This window comes from Globicephala melas, chromosome 20 (genome assembly GCF_963455315.2).
Source record: "Globicephala melas chromosome 20, mGloMel1.2, whole genome shotgun sequence".
In the NCBI taxonomy this organism is placed as follows: domain Eukaryota; kingdom Metazoa; phylum Chordata; class Mammalia; order Artiodactyla; family Delphinidae; genus Globicephala; species Globicephala melas.
The window spans coordinates 12,358,614-12,381,767 of NC_083333.1; the positions used below are offsets into that span (position 1 = coordinate 12,358,614).

A 23,154-nucleotide genomic window follows, 5' to 3' on the forward strand; every position below is an offset into this window, starting at 1 on the left:
CGAGGAGAGCTTCCTGCACCCGGCCTTAGCAGGACATCTGGCCAGGCTCGGTCTCCTGCTTCCGCCCCCACGGAGGAATCCTCACGAAGTTGAGGCGCAAGCTCTTCGTTTGCAGTCAACCGCACGCCGACGCCCCCTCCCCGCGCTGACCCGCCGAACTCTTGCTGTCGCCCCGCCTTCCCAGGGCAGGCGTTTAGCAGATTATCAACTTCGGACCCTATTGGTCACCTAGGCGCTCAGCTCCCAAGCGTCGGAGGCCGGGTTGGCATTTTCCATCGGTCCCTGCACGCACCTCTGTCACTGGGAACCCAGCCTTGCCTTGATGCTTTTCCAGATTCACAAAGGGAGGCAACCTTGAGTTTAGCCGACTCTAGACCAAGAATGCATAGAGGCAGCCTGTCTGTGTCCTTCAGTTTATTGCCCAGGCCACAGAACTACCCTGAGCCCTGGTCCAGAGAGCTCAGAAGCATTTTCTCTTGGGGAGGAAACTGATTCATTTCTGAATACTTGTTTTCTTTTCATATTTGGGGTGAGAAGAAACAAAGTAGGCTGAGAAGAGGTAAGAATCAGAGAGAAGTGCTGACAGGTGTTGGGGAAATGTCAAATAAAACCAATAAACATTTCCTGAATCTCAGCTAAGTGCCCAAATCAAAAGGAGGATGGAAGGGAGAAAGAGGAAGACAAAGTGGGTGAGAGAGAGAGAGAGAAGAAACGTAGGAGGGAGGGCTTGTAATGCAGGGGTCAGATTCTGGCCTGCAAAGGCAAAGACGCCTTGGATTCAGGAGCAGGACCAGAGACTGATTTTCCATAATATTGCTGATTTTTTTCCAGGATGCTTTGAATATACCCAAAACTCTCGAGTGAGACTGTCCAGATTCAAATGCTGGCTCTACCACTTATTAGGTCTGTAACCTTAGCCGTGGTTCGATCCCTGGTGGGGGAAGATCCCACATGCCGTGGAGCAACTGAGCCCGTGCGCCACAACTACTGAGCCCGTGCGCCACAGCTACTGAAGCCTGCACGCCTAGAGCCTGTGCTCTGCAACAAGAGAAGCCACTGCAATGAGAAGCCCGTGCACCACAACGAAGAGTAGCCCCCGCTCGCCGCAACTAGAGAAAGCCTGTGTGCAACAACAAAGACCCAATGCGGCCAAAAATAAATAAATAAATAATAAATTAATTAAAAAAAGAAAAATTAGAAACTGGCCGTTTGTTTTCCAAAGTGTCTGTACCATTTTGCATTCCCACCAGCGATGTATGAGAGTTCTGGTTGGTATCCTGCTCTGTGTCTTGGCCAGTACTTGGTGTTGTCAGTTTTGTCGTTTTTGTTTTGCGTGCCGGTCCATTAGGTGTGTGGTGCTATCTCACTGTGGTTTTAATTTGTGTTTCCCTAATGACTAATGATGCTGAGTATCTTTTCATGTGCTTCTTGGCCATTCACATATCTTCTTTGGTGAAGTGTCTGTTCAAATATCTTGGCCTTTTAAAAACTGGGCGGGTTTATTTTCTTATTATTGTGTTTTAAGAGTTCTTTAAATATTCTAGATATAAGTCCTTTATCAGATATGTGATTTGAAAATATTTTCTCCCAGTCTGTGGCTTATATTTTCATTCTTCTACCTGCATTTTTCCAAGAGCAGAAATTCTTAATTTTGCAGTCATTTAAAAAAATATATATTTATTTATTTACTTATTTGTCTGTGCTGGGTCTTAGTTGCAGCATGTGGGATCTTCATTGTGGCACATGGAATCTTTAGTTGTGGCATGCGGGATCTAGGTCCCTGACCAGGGATCAAACCCAGGCCCCCTGCATTGGGAGCATGGAGTCTTAGACACAGGACCACCAAGGAAGTCCCTGCAGTCACTTCTTGCTTTGTTTTAAGCAGCCATTTTTTTCTTCCTACTTCTGTTTAGTTGGTATATAGAAGGCAGTGGAATGTCCCACAGGGGCAGAACCAAGCAAGCAGGACACACACTGGCAAGTGGGTCTGCCCATCATTCTCCCATGTGCCCAAAGCCTCAAGGTCAAAGGGCATCCTGGGAGGAGAGTGGACCTAGCAACCCAGATCTCTTACAGTCTCATTCTTTACTCAGTGTGTTATCCTTGGGCTGGCAGCATGGGCACCACCTGGGAGCCTGTCCGAAGTGTGGCGTCTGCATTTTAATGAGATGCCCAGGCCAGGAGTACACACATTAGAGTTTGAGGAACACCAGCAACGACAGGCCCACATGAAGGAAGGATGCATATTTCATAGATGTGAAAGGGAGGGAACATTGCAGCCACTGAAATGAATTCTGGCCACTGAAATGTCCTAGCAATGCCATGGGTCTGGGAGCTCACCACAAAGGAGATTCATGCTGGTGTTTGTACCGGGATGAGCTGGCCTGGGGTAGGACTGTTTCTGAGTGTAATGCAGGTAGCAAAGCACGTCCACGTGGACAGTCAAGGAGTGACCAATAAGCCTGTGTTCTCGAGTCCATGTTCTAAGCCCAAGTCCATGTTCTCCAGGTCGGCTTTGCCCATGGGCACTGAGAGGCTATTGTCCCCTAAGGATGTCTAAGCACCTGCCCTTACGGATGGAACAGTGGGGCACCTTCCTTCTCAGAAAGCTCCCAGCCTTGCACTCCATTCTGGCTGCATCTCTGTACCTGTGTGAGCAAGTGATCATTATTTGCTGACTGCTCAGCTTCCTTTCTTTTGGGCAACGATCCCTCCCCAAATCCATGTGGTTCTGGTGGGCTGTCAGTCAAGGCATCCCGGCCAATCAGACTCTTGGGATTTGGAACCCTGCCCAGGAATAGACAAGGATGGAGGTTTGGGGGGAACAGGAGGGAAACAGCGGGAAGAGAGACCAGCTCATGCTAATGATACGTCCATGCTCCCCTGGTCTCTGTTTAGTTTTAGGCCTGGATGTTCTGCTTCCCCCCGAGTCTGTGTTTATTCAGTATCGTCTCAATACATTCCTTTTTTCTTAACTTCGTCTGGGTTCGCGCTTGCAACCAAAGAGCTCTCACTGATACAAAACCTTGCAAGATAATTGGCCAGGACTTCCCTGCGGTCCAGTGGTTAAGATTCTGCGCTTCCACTGCAGGGGGTACGGGTTCGATCCCTGGTAGGGAAAGATCACTCATGCTTCGCGGTGCAGCCAAAAAATAATTTAATTTAATTTAAGTTAAAAAAAAAGATAACTGGCTAGCACTGCTGCTAGCCCATAAGGGGTCTTTGTGCCTTTAGCCTTGTTGTTAAAAGGCAGCCCCTCTGGGCTTCCCTGGTGGCGCAGTGGTTGAGAGTCCGCCTGCCGATGCAGCGGACACGGGTTCGTGCCCCGGTCCAGGAAGATCCCACATGCCGCGGAGCGGCGGGGCCCGTGAGCCATGGCCGCTGAGCCTGCGCGTCAGGAGCCTGTGCTCTGCAACGGGAGAGGCCACAACAGTGAGAGGCCCACGTACCACAAAAAAACAAAACAAAAAAAAACACTTTAATAAAAGGCAGCCTTTCTGAATAGATGGAGGGGTAGTTGACTTGGCAGAGAACTGCACTTTTATGAGATACAGAACTAGGCGCCTCTTCCTCCAGGCCCCTGGAGCCCCCTTGGCGGGGCTCGGCTTGTTGAGCAGAATGCTGGCTGGAGTTCAGTTCTCACTCACCTCCTTTGCTGCGTGCTCTTGTGCAGTGCCCATCCTGCACAACCTTACGTGGAGACTCTGTTGTCAGGTCGCCCACATTTCCCTTCGGCTCTTTCTCTTCCTTCCGCCTTCTAGTTTACCTCTTCTAGGCTTTTACTGTGGCAACATCAAGTTTGATAACAGCTATGTTTACTTTCATAGCCGTAGTTAAGTTTTCCGTGCTTTGTCCATCTGTTGATTCTAAAAACTGAAACTCGATGAAGAGTGTTTACCTTACATACTGTGACTGTATAAATATCTTTCATTGCAGAGCTAGTAATCACTAACATTATATTTCCTTTCTTGAGGAAATGCTGTTGGACTACTTTTAATTACCTTTTGAAAAACAATATTTGATACATTCACAGGGTTATATGAAATATATGTTAGTTATAAATGATTCGAATATAATGAATACCCGTGTACCTATCACCCAACTCAGGGACAAATTACTTATTGCCAATAACATGTTATGTACCAGTGTAACCCTCCCTGTCCCATTTCCCTGTAAACTGCTCCCTCAGTTTTGCATCAGAGTTATTCTAACCTGCAGCCAGGGAAGCTTGGGAATTTGCCCACCAATTCCCTATCTGTCATTAGTTCATAGGTCAGCCTCCAGACCCGGGTGACCCTGACCATGGCTCATGGGATGGCACCTGTCCCTGGCAGGGCCAGAGAATGTTTGGGCTTGGGATGGAGAGACAGCCCGCGGCTCTGGCGGCTAAGGACAGCCCACAATATAAGGGCCACATTTCTCACCACGTGGACCAGAGGAGGAGGTTGGTTTGCAGAGAAAGAGCAACATGGTCAGGGAAGGGACTTCCCTGGTGGTCCAGTGGGTAAGAATCCTCGCTCCCAATGCAGGGGGCCCGGCTTTGATCTCTGGCCGAGGAACCAGATCTCGCGTGCCATAACTAAGACCCGCGCAGCAAAAATTAATTAATTAATTAAAAAAAAAGATGCTCAGGGAGGAGCAAGACGAGAGTCCAAGTGCTACGGTCTGAATATCTGTGTCCCCCAAATTCGTATGTCGGGAAAGTAACCCACAAGGTGACGGTTTTAGGAGGTGGGCCTTTAGGCGACTCCACTTTCATTAATAGGATTAGTGTCCTTATAAAAGAGACCCCATAGAGCTCCCTAGCTCCACGTGAGGACACAGCAAGAACTCAGTGACCTGGAATCGGGCTGTCACCTGACCATGCCAACTATGATGGACGGCACCATGATCTTGGACCTCCAGCCTCCAAAACTATGAGAAATAAGTTTCTGTTGTTTATAAGCTACCCAGTCTGCGGTATTTTGTTATAGCAGTCCAAACAGGTTAAGACACAGAGGAAGAGTTCTCACAGGATTTGAATTCTGTTTTTTTTTTAATTTAATTTTATTTATTTTTTATACAGCAGGTTCTCATTAGTTATCTATTTTATACATATTAGTGTATGTATGTCAGTCCCAGTCTCCCAATTCGTCACACCACCATCACCAACCCCCCACCACTTTCCCGCCTTGGTGTCCATACGTTTAGGATTTGAATTCTTGATTCCAACTATTCTGAGGTCCAGCTGGACACGTGACCTCACAATCCGTAATTAACTCCCCTTTGGCTTAAACTAATTTTGGTTCCCTTCCATCATTTGCAGCCACTCATCGGCAAGGATGCCTGCCAAACACCTCTGTGTTTTTTGCTCCTTCTCTGTTTGCTAGTAAAAGAGTGCAAAACAGTTAAAACAACTTAGCAATAATAACTCCACTTTCTGGGAATTTACCAAAGTGTGCTTTTTGTTCATTATCTTATTCCATACTCAAACCAAATCTAGATGAGTATTATTGTGCTGTGTTATAGATGAGTAAACTGAGGCATAAAGAAGCTATAGGGGGGGTTTCCCTGGTGGCACAGCGGTTAAGAATCCGCCTGCCAACACAGGGAACACAGGTTCAAGCCCTGGTCCGGGAAGATCCCACATGCCGCGGAGCAACTAAGCCCGCGTGCCACAACTACTGAGCCTGCGCTCTAGAGCCCACGAGCCACGACTACTGAGCCCACGTGCTGCAACTACTGAAGCCCGTGTGCCTAGAGCCTGTGCTCCACAACAAGAGAAGTCACCGCAATGAGAAGCCTGCGCACCACAATGAAGAGTAGCCCCCACTCGCCACAACCAGAGAAAGCCCATGCGCAGCAACAAAGACCCAACGCAGCCAAAATAAATAAATTAATTAAAAAAAAAAAAAGGAAGCTCTATGAATCCTGCAGGTTCACAAGACCATTAAGAGAAAGGCCCGTTATCCATGCCTCTGCCTGCTTGACCTGAAAGCCTGTGTTCTTAACCTCATGTATCACTGTCTTTGCAAAGTGAACCACCACTGGTGGGATCCAAACTCACATCCCAGATTTGAAAGTCTCCTTCCTCACGAGAATTCCAGAGGCTGACTGAGGTCTGGAAGGCGTGGTGATCAGGCTGCTGCGAGTGACGCCGATTTATTTTCCTATAGCTTAAAAGGGAGCTTAGAAAAATCTTCTCAGACTGTGTGACACCCCCATGTCCTCTCCTCAGGCCACAAGGGCCTCTTCATGGGCTGCTTCAGGGCTAGCTGCCCCCAGAGCGAGCCACCTAAGAGAGCAAGCTCCGTTGCCTTTTATGACCTAGTCTTGGAGGAAAAACACTGTCACTTTCATCATATTTCTATTTGCTGGAAGCAAGTCGCTAGGTCCACCCCACACTCAAGGGGAGGGGAATTAAGCTTCACCTATTGAGGGAAAGAGTATCAAGAATTTGTGGGGGGACTTCCCTGGCGGTCCAGTGGTTAAGACTCCGTGCTTTCACTGCAGGGGGCGCAGGTTTGATCCCTGGTCAGAGAACTAAGATTCCGCATGCAGCCCAAAAAAACAAACAAACAAACATAAAAAGGAATTTGTGGGTCTATTTTAAAACTACCAGAGTTTGCTTTCTGGTCACAAAGTACTTACATTCCTCCCTCATGACAAATATGCTCACCTAGCCCAAGGTCCCCAAGCATCTCATCCCATTCCAGCATCAACCAGCTGAAAGTCCAGACTCTTGCTGTGTTTTAAGTGGGGGAGTTAAGTCCCCTTTGTGGAGTCTTTGAGGATTATTCCAACGTGGCTGTGGCAGTGCCACCTGAGAGGCGTAAGAAATTAGAGGTCCTAGAAGAGGGGCGCGCGGCATGCCACGCAGGGGCCACATGGGAGGAGCACCCAGGGAGTGGGCTCCACCAAACAGATGGAGAGCTGAGAGCGAGAGTGAGGACCCGTGGGCAAATGTCTTTACGGGGTCAGGGTGGAGTCCACAGGCAAAAGGCATGAGGGGATTTCATTGGTGCGTTTGAATGTCACTAGGTCACAGAGAGGGGAGACCAAAAAGGGGAAATTGTGCCAGGAACCAGATCAGCCTGATCACACTGGTGCACCTGGTTACCTGGTGAGGCATCAGGGAAATATGAAGTTTCAAAAATTTACAATACATTTGCCAGTTGTTATGGGCTGAGTTGTGTCCCCCCCAAATTCATATGTTAATCCCCAGTACCTCAGAATGTGACTGTACTTGGAGATAGGTCTTTAAAGAGGTGACTAAGTTAAAATGAGGCTATAGGGTGGGCCCTTCTTGAACTGACTGGTATCCTTGTAAGACGAGGAGATTAGGAATAGAGACACCAGGGATGTGTGCTCATAGAAGAAAGACCATGTGAGGACTCAGTGAGAAGGTAACCATCTGCAAACTAAGTAGAAAGATCTCAGAAGAAACCAAACCTACGTGCACCTTGATCTTGGACTTCTAGTCTCCAGAACTGTGAGAAAATAAATTTCTGTTGCTTAAACTGCCCAGTCTGTGGTACTTTGTTACGGCAGCCCTAGCAAACCAATACACCATCTCAATCAAGTCCAGGTACAGATGAGGCTCTTTGGATGTAATTCCTTAAGTACAGCTCCTGAATACCTGTGAACTAAAGAGACAAGCGATCATCCCCTGCATACCCAAAATACAATGGTGGGACAAAGGATAACCATTGTAGACATTACTGTTGGGTTTTTTTTTGCGGTACGCGGGCCTCTCACTGTAGTGGCCCCTCCCGTTGCGGAGCACAGGCTCCGGACGCGCAGGCTCAGCAGCCATGGCTCACGGGCCCAGCTGCTCCGCGGCATGTGGGATCTTCCCGGACCGGGGCACGAACCCGTGTCCCCTGCATTGGCAGGCAGACTCTCAACCACTGTGCCACCAGGGAAGCCCTCTATCAATTTTTTAAAAAGGAGAAAACCAAGTGTAAAGAAAGAGAGAATATAGAGTTTAATTTTCTACAATGGAGAAAACTCAAGGGTTATAATTTCCTGCCTCCACAGAGCATTTGACAGAAACAGGTTGAGAACCCTTGCTGTACAGCAAGGAATGTCATTGAAGGATTCAACCACTGGGAAGGAAGAATTGCTCTCTGTGGGGGACCACTGTTTGAGGGTGAAGCTTGGTCAGTGGGATAGAAACTGTCTGTGGTATTTGTGAGAATTCTGGCTCTGTGTCTGTTTATCTGCACAGGGATTTGTCAGACACTACGTTCTACTGAATCCCTGAAATATACTTATGTACGGAGGGGAAAATGGCACAGGGGCTGGGGGCTTTCAGTCACCTTTTGGGATCTGCAACCTGGGCGATGAAGACGGATTGCATGGGAATTCCCTGGTGGTCCAGTGGTTAGGACTCTGAGCTTTCACTGCTGGGGCCCGGTTTCAATCCCTGGTCGAGGAGCTAAGATTCCCCAAGCTGCATGACGCGGCCATGCTTGCATGGAACCCCGCTTCTGCAAGCCTAAGACTTACTGCCCTGTATCCCCATGTTCACAGGTCCCCAGGCCTAAGGACTGGTCACAAGAAGGCAAAGCTGTCTGTCCTCTTGGTGGGACTCTGACAATTAAAAACATTTGTGGTGGGGTGGAGACACCATTTCAGAGTTACAGAAAAGTTGCAAGAACAGTACAAAGAATTCCTTTATATTCTTCACCCAGATTTCCCCAAATGTTAACATTACTACATTGCTTTGTATCTCTCCCTCCCTCCCTCCCTCTCTCTTTCTACACACATGCACACACACACATACACACTTATTTTTCTTTACCATTTAAGTCGCAGACATGATGCCCCTTTCCCTCCCAATACTTCAGTGTGTATTTCCTAAAAACAAGGACATTCTCTTCCATAACCACAGCACAAGTCTCAATATCAGGAAATTAACATTGATATAATAATATAACATCAGATTTTGCCAACTGTCCCAGTGCTGTCCACTGACAAGAAAGTCCTGGATCATGCACTGAATTCATTCGCCATGTCTCTTTCACCTACTTTAACTGCAACAGTTTCTCAATCTTTCTTTGTGTTCCTAACATTGGCCAGTTATTCCGTAAGATGCCCCTCCATCTGGATTGGTTTCACGTTTCTTCATAATTACATCCGGGTGATGCATTTTTGGTAGAAACATCAGAGAAATGTCGTTGTGTGCTTCTCAGTGCATCATATCAGGAGGCACCAGTAGCTGTGCCAACAATGATGGGATGCTCATTTGATACTGCGTTAAGGTGGTATCTGCCAGGTTTTTCTACTGAGGATCTTACCAAGTCTATTTCCCCTGTAAGGAGTCCTCTGATGCAAAGCAGGCAGAATGTAGAACGTTCACTGGTGAACTGCAAACAGTCCTTCAAAACTCAGCTTAAGTGACCTTTGTGTGGGTCCCTTGTAAATCTTTGCTTTGTGCCCTATTTCAGCATTTAGCACTCTCTATCACGACCAATGACTTGATGGTAAACCAGCATGATGTCTGGCACATGGTTGGTGTTTATAAATGTCAAATGGATGGATGAAAGAGAGGCTAGAGAAGTGGGTGGGTGAGGAGAGATGCAAGAGGGAAAGCCAAGACTGATAGATTTCAAGGAGGCTCTCTCCCTGGTACAGAGAATACCTGCAACTGGAGATGCGGAAGGGTGGCAGCTGCCAGGTGTCAGGACTGGCTCCCTCCACTCCACTGAGGGCAGAGACAGTGTTTCAGGGTTATTACTGGTGATGTGGGTTAAGTGTTGAGGCAAGATCCTAGGGGTCCCTGCAATTAAGGCAGGATTCCTGTCACTGCATCAGGAGAAAGGCATAGGGAAAGGGGATATCCTCCAAAGAAGAGCAGAGAGGGGGGCAAACACCTGGTCACTGCATGGCCCACCTGTGCAAAACCCAGGGAGGAAAGGCTCATGAGACCTCATCTGCTAGTCATGTCAAGGGAAGTGTCTAAAAGTGAAAAGAAATCCTAGACCAGCAGAGAAGTTATTCTGAACAAGGAGCTGCTCAACAGAAAGGATGTACCAGTTCAAATGAAATAGAACAGGAAGATTCTACAAAGGAGACTTGGGGAAACAAAAGACAAAATGTCAGGACCAAATTGCAAATGGAAAAAGAGAAAATATAATTAGATCTAAACCAAAAAATACATATATTTAATCAATTATAAATAAGAAAAGTAGATATAAGATAAATGCGTCTGTAAAAGGCAAAGCCTCATATTAAAGCGGAAAGCCAACTGCCTCAGGAAGCTCAGATTTCCTGTCCACTTTGTTTGCTAGGAAAACACAGCAGAGCAGACCATCTGGGGTAATTAATTCTGGGGTAAAAATATCAGAGCCTGGGTAAACAAAGATTAGTGCCAAGATAACAATGATAAGGTGGAACCAGGAACCAAAAAAAGAAATGAAGTTTCAATAATTCAAAGGAATAGAATTTTGGATAAAATTCAGAAGAAGATTCCAGGGACAACCTTATTCTGCCATTGGCTAACTTGTGCACAACAGAGGGTTCTTACCCTTTTATATTTCAAAGTATCTCAGGTTTCAAATCAATTTCTGGAAAATTTCTCCAAAACAAAAGGAAAGATGTGTAAATCACATATTTAAAAACGGCTCCCCTCCCCAGCAAAATGTTTCCCCTTAAAATTCTATTGATACAACCCAACGCCACCAAATCTGAAAAGGTTAAAATAACTAGGCAGAGGTAACTGGCCCACACAGTGTTGAACCTCAACTTGGCAAACCCTGCTTTAAATGGTCTGTTGCACAAAAGTCCAGAAAGCATGCAGAATAATTTGGAAGCAAGAGTTTAAGTCTGAGCTTCTCAGACACCTCCCCCTTCCTGTCTCAGAGCTAACTAATGACATTCCAATGTGTAGGCTCAAAAAACTACCAGGAATAGAATCTCAGAAATAGCAAAAGAAAATGTTTTTTCTTCCCCTACAGCTGCAAAAAAAGCAGATTCTATTCCACAATATTAGGCTAGTTTTGATAAAGTCATAAATGGAAAATATTCACTAAAGCATCAATCTCTGAGTCTCCCATCTTCTCTCAAAATATTTGCAAACCATATATCTGATAAGGGGTTAATATTCAAAATATTTAAGGAACTCCTTCAACTGAAAAGCAAAAAAACAAATAGACCAATTAAAGAATAGGCAAAGGGGAACTTCCCTGGTGGTCCAGTGGTTAAGACTCTGCGCTCCCACTGCAGGGGGCACAGGTTTGATCCCCGCTTGGGGAACTAAGATCCCGCATGCCATACAGCAGATATCACCTCACACCTGTTCGGAATGGTATTACTAAAAACAAACAAAAGCTAAGTGAGTGTTCGCAAGGATGTGGAGAAGCTGGAACTCTGGGACAGTGTTGGTGGGAATGTAAAATGATGCAGCTGCTATTAAAACAGCACGGAGGTTCCTCAGAAAATTAAAAATAACAATTAAAAAAACATAATCCAGCAACCCCACTTCTGCATATTTATCCAAAAGAATTGAAATCAGGATCTGTATTTGCACGTTCATGTTTGCTGCAGCATTATTCACAATAGCCAAGATGTGGAAACAATCTAAGTATGTACTGACAGATGAATGGATAAAGAAGATGTGGCATACATATAATGGAAGTTTATTTTATTCGGGCTTAAAAAAGAAGAAAATCCTGCTACATGTGACAACATGGATGAATCTTGAGGACACTATGCTATATCAAATAAGCCAGTCACTGTGTGATTCCACTCCCACTCACGTGAAGTATTTTTTCAAATAGTCAAAACACATAGACGCGGAGACTGAATGGTGGTCGCCAGGGGCTGGGGGGAGGGGGAAATGGGGAGTTGCTATTCAAGGGGGTATAAAGTTTCAGCTATGCAAGATGATTAAATCCTAGAGATCTGCTATACAACACTCTGCCTATAGTCAACAATACACTTCAAGTTTGTTAAGGGGGGTAGATCTCATGTGAAGTGTTCTGACCACAGCAGAAGTGTGTTTGAAAACCAGAGTTGTTGTGTCCACTGCACTCCTGAACCACCCCGGAGGCAGATGGAGAACCGAGGTGCATTCAACCTTGAAGGGTTGAGTGTGTCCTGACCCAGGGCTCCAGGACAGGCCTGTGGCATGGAATGCGGCTGGACGTGTGAATATGCAGAGGGCGCTGAACCTTTGCCAGTGGCGGAAGCCAGGAGGGAGGACCCAGTCCAGCACGGACTCGACTAGGACTTGCCCACGTTGGCTGCTTTCCTGCCTCCAAATCTCTTTTTTTTTTTTTTTTTTTTTGGAGGAAAGGACTTGCCTGTTTGGCTGGTCATCCTGGGTAGAGACGGAGCTCTGTGAAAGCTCCCTAAACTGGACGGAAAACAAACCCCTTCCCCCATGCCCATCCTCTCACACACTTTATCACAATTGGGATCATTATTATCATCATCCCCATTTTACAGGCGAGCTTTGAGCTCAGGGGATTTGTTCAAGGTTACGTATCAAGTTTACAGGCTTGAGCCTGTGGGAAAAAAATGCTGCAGGATCCTCACTTCACTGTTAAGTCAAATCATCTTTAGTCCATTCTCCATTTACTTTTCCTAGTAAAACTGAGTTCCATAGGCCACAGAACAGAATCCCAGAGATTAGTCTTAAAAAATGTTAAAAAATGTAAGTCTTCATAATTAACAAAAGGAGCCTCAGAAAGATATGGCAATATTCCCTCTCTCCTGCGGACGATGTGGAGGGAGAGACACTGTTTTGCATTTTAAAATTAAGCCAAGGGGAATTCCCTGGCGGTACAGTGGTTAGGACTCCGCCAAAACAAAGCCAAATATTCTGGTTGGACAAGGTATTAAATTAAGATCTTTCTCAAGAACTGATATTGGAGATTTGTAGGAATGTTTGTAACTGGTAACTCATTTTTTCTGTCTTCTGTTAGAATAAATCTGCCCTTGTAAGTATCATTTAAACAGGAGGGTTTTGTAAGTCTTCTAAGACTTTGGAAATTGTTGCCATACCTCATAAAAACTACCTCTTAAAAAACTGTCACACTGATTGGCTCCTGCTATATGGGTTGAACTGTGTCACCCCAAAGATGCTGAAGTCCTAACCCCCATCTCCTGCCCTGTACCTGTGAATATGACCTTATTTGGAAATGGGGTCTCTGCAGATGATCAAGTTAAAGTGAGGTCATTAAGGGTGGTCCCTAACCCACTATGCTAAGGGGAAATTTGGACACAGAGACAGACACGCACAGAGGGAAGATGATGTGAAGACATAGGGAGAATGTCATCTACAAGCCAAGGAACACCTGAGGCCACCAGAAGCTAAAAGAGGGGCCTGGAACAGATTCTTCCTCACAGCAATCAGAAGGAACCAACGCTGCTGACATCTTGGTCTCACACTTATGACCTCCAGAACTGTGACACAATAAATTTTTGTGCCACTCAGTTGGTTACAGCAGCCCCAGGAAATGAAAACTGCTGTCCTGAATACAGTATAACCATTACTGTAGTTCCTTATCAGTCTATCTGTTAAAACAAGACAGTAACACTAAACATTTTTCTCCTCTCCTCCATGCATGGCAGAAAAAATAAAAACCCTCAAATAACTTGAATCTGTTTCATATAAATGGACAGCCCTGATCTGATTACAAGTCCAGTGCACTTCCATCCCACCACAGCTGCACCAGGGCACAGCTACCTGTTTGTTTTTCTTCTGCAGTTAACCTCTGCTCTTTCCTTTTGGCCACTCTTCTCATTAATTTATAAGTGCTCTTTTAAAAATTAGGTTCTGTGCACAAAGAATGTCGCCTGCAGTATCAGTAAACAAAGGATGTTGTGACCATCAAGTCATGAGTCCCTGCAGCCGCCCACGACTGTGCACGCTGAGGAGAGTCAGGATGGAGAAAAACAGGATACTGGTCCCTAGTTAAGATGCGTATCAAAGGGATAATTTCAATAAGCCCAGACTCTTGCATCTTCCCATACATAGAAAAGTGCTAAACTCATTAACTTGAGATGTCTGTTTTTTTAAAAAAAATTAGCAGTAATCTTTTGATGTTCGATTACCTGTTTTGGGTTTTTTTTGTTTTGGGGTTTTTTTTTTGTGCCAAAACTGCTATATATCCTGGCTCTTCCCTTACCTCTTTGGACCAGTCCCTCAGAGCTATCTGAGAAGCTGTATCCTGGGCTTAAGCTGTAAGTCTGCTGAATAAACCATAATTCTCAACTTTTAGGTTATGCATTTTTTTTCAGTTGACAGTCCCTTATGTCTGTTTTAGATGTTGCAAATATTTTCTTCCAGCCTGTCATTTACCTTTTTCTCACTTTTTTTAAAGGTATTATTTTTCATAGATATTTAAAATTTTTATGTAGCCAAGTATAGTAACCTTTTCTTTTATGGCTTTCTCCATTCCAAGATCCCCCAAATCTCCTTTTCCCCCAATATCTTTTAGTTTTGTTTTTTATATTTAGGGATCAGACTTCATTTTTTTCCAGTTGGATAGCTATATGATCCAGCACCGTTATTTTTTTTTAATTGAGGTATAATTGACCAGCACCATTAACTGAATAATACAGCCCCTCCCAGTTGTGAAATGCCCCTTTTATCATAAATTCCTAGAGGCATGGGTCTGTTTCTGGCCTTTATTCACATTCTGACTTCATTTGCCTTTCTTTAGCAACAGGCCACAGAAATGCATATGCAAAAATGCTGCAATGGCCCAGATGGTGGCCAAGTGTAGAACGCAGGTTTGCTTCCTGGGGGTTACCACTTGGTCCTCTGCTGCCGTGCAGAGTTGCGGGGGTCCAGATCTTCCAAGTTTTCAAGAGGTGCTGGACATCCAGATTTTTATATGAAATCTTCTGTTTTGAAAGTGGTGGCAATTAATTTTTTACATTTAAAAAACATTAGGTGGGGCTCCCCTGCTGGCGCAGTGGTTGAGAGTCCGCCTGCCGATGCAGGGGACGCAGGCTCGTGCCCCGGTCCAGGAAGATCCCACGTGCCGCGGAGCGGCTGGACCCGTGAGTCATGGCCGCTGAGCCTGCGCGTCCGGAGCCTGCGCTCCGCAACGGGAGAGGCCACAACAGTGAGAGGCCTGCGTACCGCAAAAAACAAAAAACAAACCAAAAAACACATTAGGTGGACGAAATATATTTGCAAATTGAAAGCAGTCAGTTCTGTTCCAGATGCTGAAATGTGTTAATGTAGAGTAAGGTTGGACCGGGTCTAGGTGTCCACTCCCGCTCTCTCCACTGCGACCCTAAGGACCAAAGGAGGAAGACAGATGCAGCAGCTCCGGAAGCCTAGGTTATTTGTAGCCACCCCCGGGAAAGGCAGTAGTGTTGTGCCTCATTTCACCTCCCACCCACACGAGTTGATGATGTGGTTCCTGGTTTGCTCCGCAACCAGGAAGTCAGCATGTGGGGAGGGCTGACAACATCAGTCGAGTTGGGCCTCCAAGGCCCTGCTAGCCTGAGCGATACAGAAAGGATGGAACGTGAGGTGCTGGCCAAGGATAGAGCAAGATTCTGGTCCCCCCGAAACAAGTTGGAAAGTGATATCATCTCCTTTCTAATAATAATGCAGCCTTCCTGGATATCCAGCTTAACACTGTTTAATCAGCAAAGGAATGGCAACGGACAGAGATCTCCAAAGCTCACAAGGAGGATAAGACCTGCTGATAGCAAGGACAACTCACATCTAGAACTTCACATGCCTTATCTCACCGTCTTTCACAAAGACCCCATGAGGTAGGCGGCATCAGCACTGTTCTTGCCTCTTTCAGAAGAGGAAACCAGTGCCAGGGGCAATCAGAATGGTTTTGAGATGCAGGAAGAATGAACGGGAGAATAAGGGACTGCAGCCCCCTTCTCCTTCCCAGTGTCCATCTCTGAAGAATCGTTTGTTCACTCAGCAAATCCTTTCTGAACACCTCTGATAGGCTATGTACTCTTCCAGGCCTTGAGAATACAGCAGTGCACAGATCCTGGGCATTACTCTCCCCTTTACTCTGAACTATGACCCAGACTGGCTTTTGCTCTATTCTTCTCTGGTTGGAGCAGTGACCTCAGGCCAACTTTTGTATTTTGCTCCGGAGTGCTTAGTTGTTTCCCTGCTACTAGTCACTTCCTGGAATGCACTGACCCTTTCCAAGAATACATGTTGTGCCGTGCCTGAGGTATAGAAAACTGGCAGACTCAGACCCAAATCCCAGCCATGCCTTAATTTTGACCTATTTTTAAAATATGTTTCAGACACATCACACAATAATCCCTGTGGGTGCCATTCTGAGAGCGGGCATGGTACATCAGGTTTCTCTTGAAGCAGGCAATCTCTGGGGCATGTTAGGTCAACCTCTTTCCTTCTCGTTATTTGTCCTTCACCTACATCTTTTTCTCTGATGCCCCCATCTTTTGGGTTATGTGTCTAGAAGCAGGAACAGGCACTAGATATATGTAAGGCAGTCCCACCAGCTCTACAGGCTTCAGACCCTATCAGTTCATGTTCTGCAGGCTAACATACTCTTCCACTGACTGTAGTTGGTAGAACTGCAGCCCCCCAAAAAGATACGTCCAAGTCCAAACCCCTGGCACCTGTGAATGTGACCTTACTTGGAAAAAGGGTCTTCACAGATGAAATTAAGGATCTTGAGGGACTTCCCTGGTGGCAGAGTGGTTAAGAATCCGCCTGCCAATGCAGGGGACACGGGTTCGAGCCCTGGTCTGGGAAGATCCCACATGCCATGGAGCAACTAAGCCTGTGCGTCACAACTACTGAGCCTGTGCTCTAGAGCCCGCGAGCCACAACTACTGAGCCCGTGTGCCACAACTACTGAAGCCCACAGACCTAGAGACCGTGCTCTGCAACAACAGAAGCCACAGCAAGGAGAAGCCTGCCCACTGCAACAAAGAGTAGACCCCGCTCGCTGCAACTAGAGAAAGCCCACTCGCAGCAACGAAGATCCAATGCAGCCAAAAGTAAATAAAAAGGATCTTGAGATGAGATCATCCTCAATTAGGATGGGCCTTAAGTCCAATGACATAGATTTGGTGTCCAACAGTGTCCTTGTAAGAGACAGAAAAGGAGCACACAGACAGAGGGGAGAAGACCCACGTGCAGACGAGGCAGAGACTGGATTTGTGCTACTCTAGGCCAAGGGATGCAAGGACTGCCGGCAGCCACCAAAGGAGAAAGGCATGGGATGGATTCTCCCTCAGAGCCTCCAGAGGGACGAACCTGCCAACACCTTGATTTCAGACCTCTAGCCTCCAGAACTATGGGAGAAGAAAGTGCTGTTGTTTTATGCCTCCACATTTGCGGTAATTTTTTATGGCAGCCCGAGATCAGAGACCCAAGTTGCTTTCCCCCTGTGAGCCAGGACTACCATGGACAGCTTTTCTGAGAGTGTGGCCTTCATTCCTTTCATCTGGGGCCTTGGCAACAGTTCTCAGGTGGCTACACGGTGCCCAGAGGCAGGTGTCTGTTCACCAGCAGAAGAGACCTGGGGCCCCTTGGGAGGTGCTGGGCTCTGCAGCTTTGGGAGGAGTGGAATTGACATCCTCGTCCATGTCAGATCGGTCTGCTCCAACCTCAGCTCTTTCTTCCTGCCTGATCCAAAGGCTGCTTTCTAGCTGTTCTTCAGCAATTTCTAGTTCTTCTTCTGTTTGTAAAACAGACACAGTTTCCCGGGGTAAGTGTGAGGAATAGAGTCCAAATTTGGCTTTACAACCAAACATCGCCTCATATGGACTTTGCTGCAAGGAAACATCAAAGGCCTGATTCCTCACCAGCTGCATGAATCGCAGGCCTTCAGCCCAGTGATGTGAATGGTGACTCTGCATCCAGGCACTTAGCATGTTCTTGACATCACGGCTTGCTCGCTCCAGGGAGCCCTGGCCTTGGCCAGGGTGGTACCTACCAGGGACAATCTTTAGGTCTGGCCATACCTCATTGAGCTCATTGACAACCTGGTTTGTGAACTCCAAGCCACTGTCAGATTCTAACATCGTGGGTGTACCAAGAATTGTGAAAATATCCAACAGGACAGAGACCACCTCATGGGCCTCTTTGGCTTTTAATGGCCGTAAAATAATAAACTTGGTCAAGTGGTCCTGGTAATACAAAATAAACTTGAACTCACCATCAGCATTTGACTGCAGGTCAAGGATTTCAACTTGGCATCTGGAGTCAATGTCCTTAAATGGCATGGGCTTGGGTGCGAGGCCTCTCTTGGATACTGGGTTCTTCTGGTGGCACTGTTTACACAGAGTCAGATATAAGACAATGACTTCTTTGGTGATGTTCCCATATTTTCCTTGAAGCTCCTTGAGCATGCGCGTCCGCCCGCCATGGCCAATACTGAGATGTGTGTCATGAAGAATGTCAAACAGCTCTTCCTTGTGTACATAATACCGTATTCGATCTCGTTCTCCATGAGTAGCCTCTATTAGTTTCTCTGTGCCTTGTACAGAGATCACGTCATATTTTGCTGCACGGCGATAATCACGTGATGACTTCCTCCCCTTCTCCTTAGCTTCTTTCACTTCCTTTATTGTTTGAAAGTACTTTTCTTTGGAAAATACCTTGCTGTTGTAACTTTTGCTTTCCACTAACTTTGTCACGCTGATGAGAAACTTTTCTCTCATGTTACTTACCTCCTTTTCCATTTCACTTGGATTTGAAACCCCAGGGGGATCATTTCCAGCTCTCTGTGGCATCATGGAGAACTAACTGGAAGAAGGATCCTAAGAAAGGTAGAAAGAAACAGAACAAGGTTAAATTTGCTGATATTCCATCTGGAAGACTTTCCCTCTAAAGTTCCTCATTAACTCTTTCATCTGATTTTTGAACATATGGAAGAAAGATTACTAAAGTAATGGTATAAAGCAATAACAGAATAAAGATAACTAGAGGGACTTCTGTGGTGGCACAGTGGTTAAGACTCCGTGCTCCCAATGCAGGGGCCCCGGGTTCAATCCCTGGTCAGGGAACTAGATCCCACATGCATGCCGCAACTAAGAGCTCGCATGCCACAACTAAGGAGCCCACCCGCCGCAACTAAGATCAGGCACAACCAAATAAATAAACAAAGAATAAAGATGACTAGAGGGCCCACTGGGCCCATTCATAACCAGAGTATGTCAACAGAATTTTAAATCAGCAAGATATATATACAGATATGTAGTAATTTTTGACTTTAGGCAAACAGAGTAACTAATAAAACTGTTAGCTCAAACAGTGAAACCTATTAATTCGTCTTTGCTAACTGAAGAGGAGAGGATAAATGGAAATGCCTAAGGCAATAATAGGCTGATATCTCGTCCTCCATTCCTTTTAAAATAATATAAATGGGAGAACGTTGCTAGAAGGAACCCACATAACAATAGTAAGTTGTGAACTTGAAGTTAGCACCAGAGACGGCTTTTCAGCTTTCCCACAATCAACTTAATTTCTTGTGGCTGAAGAGTCTGTCCTCATTTTAGGAGACTCAAGGAGAACGCGGTGGGATTTTTTGGGGATTTTTTTGGCCGCACCACGTGGCTTGCGGCGGGGTTGCAGGGGGAGGGCAGGGGGGAACCTTAGTTCCCCGACCAGGGATCGAACCCGGATCCCCTGCAGTGGAAGCGTGGAGTCCTAACTACAGGACGGCCAGGGAATTCCTGGGATATTTTTAAATGATGGTTTTCCCCATCGATTGTACACAGGATTAGTAAATGAAGACAAGTCCTTACGCTGAGGGACTGGCTTCTTGCAACTGTCCAGCATTGTGCCCCTGCTGCAATCCTTCTGAGAGGTCTCTTGACACTTTCAATCTCTGGTCACATCCTCAAATGTCACTGCCTCCCGAAATGACACCAGCTGCTGCCACAGGGACGGTTCTGTCTCGGGTCCTGGGCTAAGGAGTAGCTGCAGCAGGACTAGGAAAGAGACAGTAGAGGTATTGGGAACAAAGGCGTGCCCACATGCATGACTGAATGTCAGTCATGTGAGTACTACACAAAGAAAAGATAACAGAGGGAGAGGAAAGGTCTCATATACAGCAAGATGAGTCCAGCTACGTGGGTGAGGAAGAGGGGTTTTGTCCTCCTGGGAGGTCTGTAGGCCTGACCTGTTTTGACACTGCCGGAGCTGGAGCCCACATATTTCCAGAACGAAGCAGAGAGTCCAAGAGAACTTGAGCACTCCAAGGCCGGGAGACACTTTCAGGTACAGGCTTGGTGGTTCTGACGAGGCAGCAGGGCCTGTTTCAAGAAATGAAAAGATTACATCTAGGGACATAGAGATATGTCAGGAGATTATCATGCCAAAGAGATACCCCAAATGGAGTCCACACTCCACCAAGATTGGAGAATTCCTCCGGAAGAGAACTTGATACTCAGGTGTCTAAACCGAGGTTCCTTAGTTAGAACAACTAAGGAACAAAGGATGGTGATGAGGCCAGGGGAAGAGTTCATGTGATGATCACAGGAATTCCAATAATCTTAGGAAAACAAGATCCCTGAGATGCCAGCCATCAGATGAAGAGCTGAGGGGTAGGGCAGAATTCTGAGAAGCAGAGAAAGATGGAAACATTTAAAAAAAATATATATATATATTTTAGTATTTATTTGTTTGGCCATGCTGGGTCTTAGTTGTGGCACACGGGATCTTGGTGTGGCATGCATATGGGATTTAGTTCCCTGACCAGGGATGGTACCCGGGCCCCCTGCACTGGGAGAGTGGAGACTTAACCACTGGACCACCAGGGAAGTCCCGATGGAAACAATTAAAAGCTCTGAGTAAGAGTCTCAGTTAAGCTGAGCCTGCTTCCAGATCCTGAATGTCCTCCACTAAAAAGGCTTCGAATTCCCTCGACTGGCATCACTGGTTAACCATGGAACATTCCTGATTCTAAGGACACTACTGACTGTAAAACCACTGACATAATGACAATTTTCTTTTGAGAGGAAAAACTGAGGCCCTATATTAAATGAACATATCCAGATGTGTTTTTTTTTTGCCACGCTGCACGGCATGTGGAATCTTAGTTCCCCAACCAGGGACTGAACCCGTGCCCCTTGCAGTGGAAGTACAGAGTCTTAACCACTGAGCCGCCAGGGAATTGCCCACACATCCAGATTTTTTAAAGGTGAAAAATATGCATTTCAGGATCGAAGAAACAGAATGTTTATAATATGCTCTTTAAGCCTGAGCTCAAGACCCTCAGTGCAAACTGACATTTTTAAAGGCTCTGAGAAGTCCTGCAGTAAATAAACCAGTCTGTTTCATCCACCAGTCCCATATAATCATTGACATGGGGCTTTGTTTCCCAAATAATATGTATTACCATCCCACAGTCCTTAGAAGAGACTTGAAACCACAAGATATTCAACGGGATCCAGGAGCACCTTCCAGACTCCTCACTGAAACCAGCATCTCTCAGAAACTGGCTGCACTGGCTGCTATCTGAGGCCCTTCAAGGAACTACACGGGAAGGAAAGGCCTCATCTCCATCCAATAAAAGAATGAAGAAGACACGCTAGAAATAGTTTATAATCAAAAGATGGAAAAATCTCAGTCTTTAATATGAGAAATGGTCCTTACCCTATACCATGAAATTCTAAAGCACAGCCCTAGGGTCACATTTGGCTAATAGACATATGTTGGTTAGTCTACCCAGTTGTTTGTTTTTTAAAAATTGAATGGTTTACCTATATTTACAGACTGGGGAGTTCATATAAAAATCTAGGTTTCTGGCTTTCATGAAAAATGGGACGATCCAGTCATACTGGGAGCTTTGCTACTTGGCAACAACTGGCTGGAGTAGAGAGGCAGCCACTCCCTTTAGATAGTCTACACTCTGTTTCCCACAGTCTTTAAGCCAGCTACTAACTATTCACCTTAGCTGCCCACCCCTGTAGTTACCTGAGTTTTCAACACCTGTTCTAAAGCAAAAGGAAAGAAACGAGGCCCCAAAGAAAGATGGCCAACTTCCTGGTGCGATCTGTGCTGGTGGGCTGATAAATGAGCTTGTTTAGAGAAAACTGGAAAGATCTTCCTTCCTCACCCACCTGTGAGTCTTTGCTTTGGCTGTCCCGGACCTGGAACAGGTTCTTCCAAATCACACCCAGCTCAAATCAGCATCCTTCCTGATGCACTCCAGCTGACTGCCATCTCTCCCGCCTCTGAACAGCCTGCACCACTCACTGGAGCGCTTTGCATTTTCAGTCGACTGGTTCAGGTGTACAAACCTAGAAGGCAGAGGCTGAGGCTTCTACCTCGCTGTATCCCCTCAGAGGGCAGATGAATACAGAGCTGAGACGAAAGATTGTTCAAAGGGCATTTGTCAAACACTTGGCTTACAAGTATAGAAGAGAGGCATTGCAGAGGCATTGGTAAGTCAATTTCTGACGCTATTATTTACTGTGTGAGTAGGCTGGACAAAGTTACTGAGGCTTCATTTTCCGCAACTATAAAATGGGGAGAACACCACTCTCCATCACAACGAGTTGTTGGGAAGACTCGGTGATAATGCTGATAAGAACCTGGTTCGGGCATCAAGTCCTTTGTGCCGTCCTGGGTTCCGCGGTCTCGGCACCACCGCGCCAGGCTCCACGCGGGTTCCGCCTGCTAGTCGGGCCCGCCCACTCCTCCAAGGGCGGCCAACTCCGGGGGAGGAGTGAAATGAATGAGCCAGGCCAGCGGGAAGAGAGGCCGATCCGGGTGGTTTTGCAGGAGAGGGAGGTCCGGAAGGGAAAAGGAATACTCCAGGGCCGCTGTGCCTGGAGCCCGCCCCACCCACGGCTGCGTCTGCCAGCGCCGCCCGATCCTTTCCCGCCCGCGTGGGTCCGCGGCGGCTGAGGCCGGTCGTGCCGGCCGGAAGCGGCTCCGCGCCGGCCGGAAGCCCCGCCCCCCCGAGGGCCAGTCCGCAGACGCCGCGGCGGGAAGAAACCTTACTCCGTTTCCCGGTTACGAAGGCTGTGTTCCGGAGTCCTGCCCAGCCTGCAGCGTGCTCGGCGGAAGCTGCGGTGAGTGAGATCACTGAGGTGATAGCTGGGGCCGGGCCCAGGTGCGACCCTTGGCTAAGCCAGCCACTAACTCAGGTCTCCGGCGGCGGCAAAATTGGTCACCTATTTCCACACGTTGTCGTAAAGGCTCCAAGATAAGTAAATGCTCGCCTCCAGCCTGGAAAGTAAACC

General features: G+C 46.6%; 1 non-coding gene across 1 annotated transcript; it reads right to left on the minus strand.

The window, feature by feature from the left end:
- Positions 1–5,069: 5,069 nt before the first annotated feature.
- LOC115855840 (uncharacterized) lies at positions 5,070–22,781 on the minus strand. The gene is made up of 5 exons (XR_009560402.1): positions 22,027–22,781; positions 20,085–20,217; positions 19,708–19,893; positions 18,631–18,720; positions 5,070–7,625 (listed from the first exon to the last, which is right to left on the minus strand). It is a non-coding gene; the product is annotated as an uncharacterized protein (transcript).
- Positions 22,782–23,154: the final 373 nt, after the last annotated feature.